This window comes from Bremia lactucae, linkage group LG12 (assembly GCF_004359215.1).
Source record: "Bremia lactucae strain SF5 linkage group LG12, whole genome shotgun sequence".
NCBI classification, from domain to species: domain Eukaryota; phylum Oomycota; class Peronosporomycetes; order Peronosporales; family Peronosporaceae; genus Bremia; species Bremia lactucae.
This window is the reverse complement of record NC_090621.1, coordinates 2,470,482-2,481,525: the sequence shown is the minus strand read 5'-3', so window position 1 is coordinate 2,481,525 and position 11,044 is coordinate 2,470,482.

The window sequence follows — 11,044 nt, the reverse complement described above, 5'->3', positions numbered from 1 at the left end:
CCTGTCGATGGGACAGCATTCGTAAACGATGCTGTCTCCATGTTGTGAGCCATGAGAGATGTTTGGATGGGCAATAATGCCGCATCATCACTCCTCATGAGCTCGTTGTCCGCATCACTACTATGAGGTGACGGCAACGGTGTCGACTCATTGTAGTCGACAATGAGCGACGGATCAACATCCTCACTGTTAAAGTGGGATGGATCCTTTAGCCCTGTTAACGCGACAGCCGCAGTGGCTGTCTGCGTTCCGACTAAGGCATTTGACGCGGCCGGCGAATTAACGCGGCGCGTGCGCTTAGTGCGAGGTTGTGTGGGCGTCTTCGCAGACGACCCACCAACGTGGCCCCTTTTAGGTGGCATCTTGGGCGCCGTGTATAGAAACACGTGCGCGAGAGTGATCGAGTGAACTAGCGGCGCGTAAAGCTGCTCGCAGTTCCTCTCTCTACTCTGTCGAATTTAAAAATGTAAATTCGTTCTTAAAGAGGGGGATGGTGTAACGGGCTAGAGTTGCCCTAATGTTACACAGTCCCCATTAAGTACATTTGGTACTTAAGGGGATGGTCAATTACTAAATAATAGTAATTAGACCCAACACTCGGGTGTGGTGCACATTTGTGACCAACCCTTGTGGATGTGATGCACATGGGTGCATTCACATTAGGAGGGATGACGCCCAGCGTCATCCATGATGACGGCTAGCGTCATCAGTTACGCGAGGTATCTATAAAGATACGCTCGCAATACATATTAAATGATATCTATAGAGATATCATTTTAATTGGTAAAAATAGGTATTTGTATTTAATTCTATTAAATATAAATCAGTCTGAAAATTACTACCTACTTGGTAAGTGCGCACGAGGAGACGGATTACCGCTCCCGTGACGTCACTTCACCAGAGTTCTTAGTGAGTTGGGTGAGGTCGCTTGCGCGCCCACCACAACTTCCTCACTGCACGCAAGAGAAGCAGGTGCAAACCGCTTCCTCGCTGTGCTAGGGTGTGTGCTAAGTAGAGCGTGGCCGCATTACGACGTGCCCGCCTACAGTATCACTTCAATCTGAGACAGGCTTTTTCGTTCACTCTGAAGCCTGTCGTCCACGTTAACAGCAAGACAACGGAGGTCACGAACCAATGGACCTCTCGTATGTGAAGAGCGAGAAACCTCGCTCTTTAAGTTACAAACGACTTTAAAAATGCAATCGTTGCCAAAAAATCAGTCACTACGCCTATAAGTGTAGTGCCTCACGCCCTGTGCCTAGAAACAACATCATCACATTTAAAATTAAAGTCGTAAATAAATTGCCTCTGAAGCCCCTAGTCGATTGTGGGGCGTCCATCACCCTAGAAGACCGCAGACTCAAACTTATTGAGCACAATATTCCTAGTCTAGTCCGAGGATGACAGTGCGCCTAGCATCAGGCGCATCTGTAACAGTAAAGAAACGTGTAGTTAGTATTAAATGCACGTTAAAGGGTAAACAGTACGATAATGAATTAATCGTTCTGAATTTGGATGACAAATTTGGTGTAATCCGTGGATTTCCGTGGCTTAGGAAGTAAGAGTCATGCATAAAAGGCGGTATGAAGCCGTAACGATGCCGCCTCTCGTTCATCAGATGGTCATCTGGTGATCGTCTTGAAGCGTCTACAAGCGTGTGGATGTTCTGCGAATGAGTGCAACGGTCTTATTTGTGGTTTAGTCGTTTGCACGACTGCACAAGACCCCAGTGTGACAACCCATCACACTGTAGTGCCAGATCCCGACGGCTGTGCACAAGTACAGGCAGCGCCGAAGATTCACCATTTTGAAGGAGACATGGTTATCGACGGCTGAGACAAGTACAGACAGCGTCGAAGTTCGACCACTCGAACGAGTTGAGTGTTACGATAAAAACGAGGCTTGTTGGAAAAGCAACATCCAAGAAATATACAACGCCTGCCTATTGCATCATCCGAATATCCGAATTGCGGACACTGCGAGTTATTTAGGATCGGTCTATATTATTACGGTGCCGGACAATTCATCAAGGTCAATATTAAGTAAATATATTTAAGTGGTACCCAGGAGCAAGGGAACAAATGCGATTAGAGACAATTCGGGAATCCTAGATTGGCTGGAGAGTCGTTCGTAGAGGAACTCGCTGTGGTTGCGCATTCACAGCTCGAGGCAGTTGGCAACGTTACTCCTCAACTAAAACTTGAGAGAATATTCCCTTAGAAACCTGTGATTAAAGGTTTCCATGCGCAGACCACGCAAGAACTGTTTTGGTTTGAGCGATTGCAATTAAGTTTTATCCGAAGTCAACTTCGGAGGTGCTATCGGATTAAGTGTAATCAAGTGTATGAGCGCCTATACTTGATCTATTGTTTACTGAGATATTCAAATGCCTCAGTCTCCTCTTTGAGACTTACTTTTAAGGGTATAGTGGCAAAAGTCATACAGATATCCGTACTTGTCATAGATGACAAGTACGTGACGATATCCGTTCGACAACAGTATTTCCGGAGAACGAACGGAATCTCAGCAGCACATCGACGGACAAAGTATCTTTGATGTGAAGACTCGGATGAAATGTTTTACGTCCAAATTCTGGGAGTCTTTGATAACAAATCTTTTAAAATAGGATATGATCGCATTCAATGATGTATTCCCTGAATCCAAACCGTGCGAGATGTGGAAGGATAAAGGCACCTGACGCAAAACCGACCTGATTCAAGGTTCGAAAAACTTTGTCATGAAGCAATAATCATTGCCTCTGGAACAAGTATAAGCGATCGACAAATTCTTACCAATCGCTTAACAGCGAGTAATGTGAGAAGGCCAACATCCCCACATCGCTTACCGACCTTCGAGTGCGACAATTAACACGAGGTGGCAGATTGTGCATGCGTTTAATAAGCTAGACGCTGCAACGGTACCGGCCCAAACGCTGACACCACAATAAATTGTTATCATTGCTGGTATGTCTGAGAGTGCTCTATTTGGTCAATGGATCTGATGGAGGAATTCTATCAGATCTTCACGCGTGAATAGCATGTTCGGTCACACCAGTATGCACCGCAAGCGGAATGCTATGCGTTTGACTTGTTATGTCACAGGGAATTCATAATGCCCCTGCGAAATTTTAGATATGTGTAGTCAATCTGTCGAGATTAATGCGGGATTATACACCGAGTTTCGTTTATGACGTCTTCGTTCATAGCAAAGCCATGAACGAAAATTTGGACGCTGACGTACATCGTTTCCACGTCCGAAAGGCTCTTACAGTTATGCGTAAGCACAAGTTGTATTACAAATCTCAAGAGTGTATATTCGCTGCAAGCGAATATACCACTTCTTGGGTGCATCGTGGATAAACACAGTGTAAGCCCGGATCTGAAAAGTATCAAGGCGATCACCGACTGGCCTTTTCTGTCGATGTAAAGGGACTTCGAAAGCTCCTCGACTTAGCGGTGTACCTGCACAAGTACTCATGTAAAGTGGTCATGGAACGCTGATTGGCAGTGTTTCTTTAAGGAAAATCAAGCAAAATTTGATGCAATCGTCAATTCTGGTGATTGCGGATCAAGACAGGTGGTCTGAGATGCCCGCGATTTTGCAATTGGCTTGCGTCAATGCAATATGACACCGACGACGCAGAGCACGTCATCTGCTATCAAATCGTGTCAGCTTCAACCTGATGAACGCAACTATCCAGTGCATGACAAGGAACTCCTTGTCATCAAATATGCACTGGCTAATTTTAGGGTCTATTTCTTGGGAGATAGACCGTTCATTATATATACATATAATGCATCTTTACGCACGGCCATAAGCAGTTCACACCTCTCCCAAAGAATGGCGAGATTGTTGTCTTTCTTCGCGAAATATAAATTCTTCGTGGAGTATAAATCAAGACGACTTACGTCGTCGCTGATGCCTTTTCGCGCCGACCTGATTTTAAGCCAGCTGCGCAAATAATCAGTGAGCATAGGGGCAGTGCTGCACAATAAGTGTTACGTCGTCAACATTTCTTGACAACGTTAGAAGAGCTTAAGAAAAATAGAAAGCTCTTGAAAGGTTGATATAGTACCTCAGAAATTCTTCGCAACAACTCTTAAAAAAATTAAAAGGTTTGTAGAAGTTGTATCGTTCCATAATGATCGATATATAACACAATAATTTTCTGTTTCACACAGCCATTGCTAGAGCCACAACTCGCGTCGTCATTCCCAGTCATAATGAATCGCGACTACGCATCATGTATGAGTGCCACGATGTATCAATAAGTTGGCATCATGGATGTGAGAAAACTTTCCTTGCGATAAGCCGGAATTTTTACTGGCCAAGCCAGTCTAAATTTGTCCGCAAGTTCTACGTGCTTGCGAAGTTTGTCAACGGGTGAAGCCCAGTGCTTCAAATCGTGCTCCGTTACAATACTCTGTCTGCTCCGACAGAGTGTTGGCAGTCCATATCTATGGACTTCGTCTTCGGATGTTGCGAAGACGATCATTAAAAGTGATAGCATTCTCGTATTTCTACTGTACCGAGTCGGTTACAGCCGATGGCTGGGCTAATGTCTTTGTTGACAAGTAATTTCAACTCCATGGGTTACGCCGCGACCTGGTCTTAGATCTAGACCCCAGATTCACGGCGCAGATTTCGTAATCTGTGTTGTATTCACTTTAAACACAGTTAACTTGTCAACTTCTGACCATCCTGAAACAGACTGTCAGACCGAACAAGCAGATCGTATCCTCGAAAACATACTTCGCGGATACGTCCACTCTTTTACGAGTTGGTGCGAGTTCTTGCCGTTGGCAGATTTGCCATCAACAATTTAGTGCATTCTACAAAGCATTCACCTTTATTCATGAGCGGCACGCCATTCACGCGTACCCACCTTGTTTAAATGAGACTCTTATTCGGACTCGCTCTATAGCAAGGAACAATCGAGCTTTAGCTCATCACACATTGACTCAACAATTAATGCGAAGGATGGGCAACTCAGTGATCGAGATAAGGCCATTGCTGACATTGATAATGATGTTGAAATACTCAGCATCGAAAACAATAATATTACTGAGAACTATAATGCTCTCACTAAAGAGGAGAATGACATCTCCGCTGTGCGCACCTATCGCGCTGAAGACAAAATCAAACCTGAGTTAGCACGATTGTTTCTGCTGTAGTAGTCCGTTTCTTTCATGATTTCATCGCTGATGCGGTGGACCGACCGAAACGAAACTCTGCCAAACATAAAAGAGCAAAAATTCTTTCATTTGATGTTAATGATCTAGTTTTACCGTCTATGGTTTACCTATCAAAACATAGTGTGACGAATGTGGGCAGAGATAATTTGCTGCCCAGGAATTTCGGCACGTTTCGTGTACTGCACCGCCAAGGCAATGCGTACGCATCGTAAGTTTTATGTCGGGCATCTATACCGGTACCTCAATACGAGGCTTCTTTCGGTTCCGAATTAAGTTAAAGCATCCGCCAAAGCCTGATAACTCCGAGCAAAAGACTGATGGTTCGAGATAAAGCATGGTAGTATTCGGGCACATTTTAGTTCTCCTGACCTAACGTGCTCTAAGATAAGAGCTTTTGAGGAGCTGCTACCAGCTTGTTTCGAAGGGATTGACGTGTCACTTCGTTCGCAAGTTGATAATTCGCAACTTGCGCGTTTTTAACTTTTTTGCGAGAAACACCGTCAACCGTCGTCGTTAACTCACACGTCCTCCCTATATTAGCGGAGGACGTGATACAAATCACGATGTCGACTCGGGTTTGGCGGATGAAGCGAACTCGATTTCCCCCCCCAACACCACATCCATTGCTGGACTCGAGTGGTGAGAAGCGCTTCCTATTTGAACGCTTCTAAAACCACAGCGAGGGGAAGAGGGACCGAACGAATTCTCTCATTCGTTGGCGAAGATACCCACCCTCGCATGATAGCTGGGAACCGCATTCCCAACTGATGATGGACGTTTCGGGTCTTGTCCGACAGTACGCTCGTCCGACAGTACGACGAGACCTATTCTTCTCAATAGAGGTCCATCAGAGAACGAGTGTTTCATGCGCTCGTAAAAGGATTAGAGATTTTCAATCCCTTTGCAAAACGAGCGTCCTCCGATTGGGATCTTTAAGGAGTATGCTTTTTAGGGGCATGACCTGCACCATTAAAGCAACATGGACATGAGTCCTCCCACAAGAAGCAAGGTAACACTGCTTCTCTGGAAAAATGGTGCAGCTTGTAGTGTGCATTGACTACGGTCCGTGTTTCGGAACGGTCACGTTAAGCATCCAGTTTGTCAAGCCAGACCTCGCGGTCTATGGTTTGCACATTCTGTACATATCGTTCCCAAGCTTGGAATAAAGCGATAATCTTTGCCTGCTTGCATGTGTACCATCGATACCGAAAAAATTCATCGATGAAGAATTCCGTCTCGTCCTCACCAGTCTTGAGAAGCCTAGATGAATCAAATAATGAAATTTGATATCGCTCGTTGGTCATCCCAGACCTACGAGTTTAGTTTCCTTCAAAGGGTAACCAGGGCTTGTTCTCGGGAGCAAACCGCAAAGCATTGCGAATCCTCTCCCTTTGAACAATGCTAACGTTAACGCCAACATTACTCTCGAAGTGATTCTTAGAATCACTCTGTTCCTGGTAATGCATCCTAGCACCACCAGTAGTATGCTTATCGAAGTGACATTTGCGATCACTTCGTTCCTGGTGATGCGTTATGACATCACCGAGTAATCATTCTCAAGGAAGTCATCACAAGATGACTTCCCACCATATGAATCAGACGAATCAAAGAACCCGGTCATCACCTCTTTGGTTGTCACGGTAGAACCCGTAGGTTTAACGGGCGTGGCCCCGGGTAAACCGGAGGCCTCAACAAATACACTGAGTCGGGTGATGACGCCGACTTGTGCCAGTCACCTACTATGAGAGAAGCAGGTGACGCATTCCCCGCAATGGACGCATAAGCGTCTACTGAAACGTTTGTATAACTAGCTGCTATACTGGTCTATGCAGCTGCCAACTTTGCAACCTCGCAAGCTACGCGTATGGGCTTTTTATACCATGCGCAAACGAATTGAGTCTTGAATAAAAGCCAAGAATGCAATAAAATTGAAATTTTAAAAAAATATAAATGATGCAAATTTACAGAGAGAGACCTAGTAGTTTTCTCTGTCATTCTACATCAGTCACTAAAGTGACTATTGCTTGGGGGTGATATAATGGGGTATACCGTCACATAAATATTTTTTATGAAAGGAGATGAATAAAGAAGTACAAATTATTATCTTTATAATTTTGACTGATGAGTTTTAGAATTTCTAAATTTGGTAATACTGACGTATTAAGACATTAATTCTACTATTTAGTTATTTTAAGTGTAACTCAACCCCGCCAATTGTTGCAATACACGATTAGGCGTTGCGCAAGGAGGCGCCATACATAACTTGTAATTAATTTAATAAAGTCTGTGGTGGATCGTGACGCAAGAATATAATACTATCTTTACAGTTTTACCTATTCGCCTAGAATTCACTTTTAGCAGCTAAGCCCTCTTAGCTACTTAGAACCTTCCTGTGCACGCCGTGTACGTGAAGTAGTCGAGGCGCCTCACCTTCACTGTAATCAGTGTAGGTTGACGAGTACTATTATCAGTACTAGCAAAAGGCGCTTCGTTACAAATACTACATAAAATGACCGACTGGATGATAATGCAATAAAATATTAAGCGAAAGGCCATGCCGCGTGTCACCAGCAATTTTAGATATGGAAAAGTAAATGATTCGTTTTCTGACATTAAGGCTTCTTAACGAATTCGGCACGCCTGGCCATTAAGCCAAATATGCCATTAAAGCCAATGCGCTAGGAGCCTTCGAAGCAAATGGAAATACAACGGCTTTTAACAATAGTACCCGAATTAGAGCCCCACGAATGGTACGAAACCTCAGTATCCACTTAATAATTATTAATTTTGTCGACAATCAACGTGTGGACCGTGAAGAGAGGTATGATCCAATTTTCGGCATGCTCTAACTAAAAAACGAATGCTGGATTTTCTGAAAAGCCTCCTGAATCGAAGTCAGTAATTTCGTAAATTCGCATCAGGCTTCAGCACTATACTGCGCTCAATGTCCGTGCCAACAATATTCTAAAAGCGTTAACAGCGATGCAATCTTGTTAATGTGTGCATATCGGCTGAAATAAGACGTATGGCTCCGTGAGCCAAATGTATTGGTGGTCCAAACTCTACAAATGGGTAAGCACCTATGATCCCACATGCAATACTTGCCAACGGGTCATACCCTTGGCTCATGCAAGTGCGCCACTGGTCAGTCTGCCCGTGCCCACAGGGCGCTGGGAGTCCATTAGCGTGGATTTTGTGTTTGGTCTACCTAAAGATTCGGATGGCAACATAAGCATCGTGGACTTTGTTGGCCGATTGAGCACAATTAATCATTTAGCGGATGTGCCAGATACCATCGATGGTGAGGTACAGCAAAGCTGTTCATTGATCGCGTATTTTGCCAACACGAGTTGCCTATGGCAATTGGCTTTGATAGAGACATTCGTTTCACGGGGGAATTTGGAAATCGATTTTTCGAGTGCATGGCACCGGATTAGACATACCCACAGCGGACCATCGGCAGACCGATGGTCAAACTGAGCGTGTCAATCGCTTCATTGAAGACGTTCTGCGCAGTGTGTGTGCTGAAACACTAAAGCACCGGTCTTGGTATTAGAATTTACGTTAAATAACGCTGTACATGCCTCTACAGGTTATACTCTATTCTAAGTAAACGGTCTCACACACCCAAATTGACACCACTACGTGGTTCAGGGCTTCGTGGGGGAGAATTAGTCGATAGGCTTGCTGACGTCAGCCCTGTTACCATTAGAAAACAAGCAAGCGAGTTTCTCGCAACACGATTTAGTGTCTTAAGAAACTTGCGTGACACAAAAGCTGATAGGCAAGACAAACAGAAAGAACAAGCGGATGCTACAGGCAGAATTTGTAATGACTCTTATGCAGGCAGTGACCGAGTTTTATAAAAAGCTAAGAACCTTTCTACGAATATTGTGTCCGCAGTCTTCAAGACCGAATTGCGCCCGCGCTTTATTGGACCTTTTACGGAAGTGGCAAAAAAGGCCTAGCTTACAGACTCGCATGCTGTGTACGCTACCAGTGTTCTACGTCGGCTTGCGCCCGCGCAAAAAGAGCGTAGCTTACACGCTAACCTTCCTCGCAAGCTGCGTTCACACCCAGTGTTCTACGTCGGCTTGCCCGGTGGACTCAAAGGGGCTTGCGCCATTGCAGGCGACCGTGCTGCAGATTTCTGTAATTTCACTACGATGTCTAGCTGGCCTTCTAAACGAGGTTGTTGACGTTCCAACGTCGAAAGACGATTTTGGACCGCGTCAAGGGAGCCGTCAATCCGAGCAAAGCTCTTGCGAAGAAGTTGCACCTCGTGCGAATCCATCTGCGAAGTGCATCATCTACGGACGAGCCACATGTGAGATTCCACTCACTGGCTCTACCCCCGAGCTTAGAGGTGGCTAGGGCCACCTTTTGTAGCTCAGTTTGGATCATGTCCGAAGCTATGGCATGTCCATTTGCCTGAGCCTAAGAAGGGACACTCCCCTTCTTTACTCTCATATGTACGGACATTTATAAAAAGAGGGCGAGCCTTGGGCTCGGAATCAGGTACAGAGATGTACCTAGTTGGTATAGATGCCACCAAGTGGTTTTGGCTTTGCCCCATGAGAGAAGCCTCACAATGCATAAAGGCTTTCAGAACCTCTGGGCCGTGGGATAAATGTGATCGATATGATCCGGCCCAACCAAGATTCTAAACTTGTCAAAAGCAACACTTCGAGCCCCCGAAAGTTGAATGAATTGATCCATCCTCGAAGAAGATTAGTCTAGAATCTCAAGCGTAGGTTGACAACGAGTGCTATGAGGAGTTGAATTCACAAAGCTTAGCTAAGGCCAAAGGCCAGTTACATTCGGCGTATCTGCCTCAAAACGAGTATAGGCCTAGTCAGTACTCCAATTATGCAGCTGCACGCGCAACCAAAAATTCAAGCCGCACTGAGGCTCAAAAATCATCTAGCTCAATCTCTATTGGTGGAGAGCGTCGTTTGACGCAAGTTGACCCTGAGCGCGACGCTGATAAACGTCAACGACGTAAGGGCAATACTGCCGAAGAGGTACCTCAAACTCCCAAGATTTTCCCGAAGAGGGACATCCAAGCCACTCATCAGATGCTGACATTGCCCTTTGCGACGACGTCAATTAAGAAGTTTCTCCGCGTGAAATTGAAGGTTCCCTCGCGCATCGAGCAACGCAGGAGGTGGCCAAAATCTTGGTCGAAGCAGTTGATGCTATAAGTCTCTGAAACAGCAACTGACTCGTATGTTTGAACCGCCTAATCAGGCTTTGTGCGTGCGATCTTTATTTTTGGCAGCTCGCCAGGGTAAGCAAAGTTTCCGTTCGAAGCTTATGTCAACCCCATCCGCAGAGTCTCTTATAAACCAGATCTTGCGGAGGCGACGGGCCTGGTGACCCACATTTCAAACGAAGCTTCCTTTACGCTTTCCACTTAGTTTATAATCAAAACGGTCGGAATTATCCTCATTGAGGTCACCAAGGCACCACATCACTAATCACGCAGACGTGTCAAATATTGACGTCGCGTCAGCGTCTTCGGCGTAAGGTATTGCTCATGAAGAGCATCGCGAGCAGCGAGCTCTTCCGGCGTCCGCGGCGTGGGTCCAGATATTCAGATGGCCAAGTTGCGACCCACACCTCTTGGAGGCGCTCTTTTCACACTAAGTAAAGTGAATCGATATTCGCTGTTAGCGTTGGCTTTAGCACGAAACGCAGCCTGCTCACAAGCCCGCTCCTCCTCGACGATTGCCTGCTCTTGCTCTTCATCGAAAGGGTTCGTAATTATGCCGGTCTCTAGGCCCGATGTCCAACGGGATCAATTAAAGCATTCGCGACACCCCTTTTTGGGAACGGATTTGGGCTCG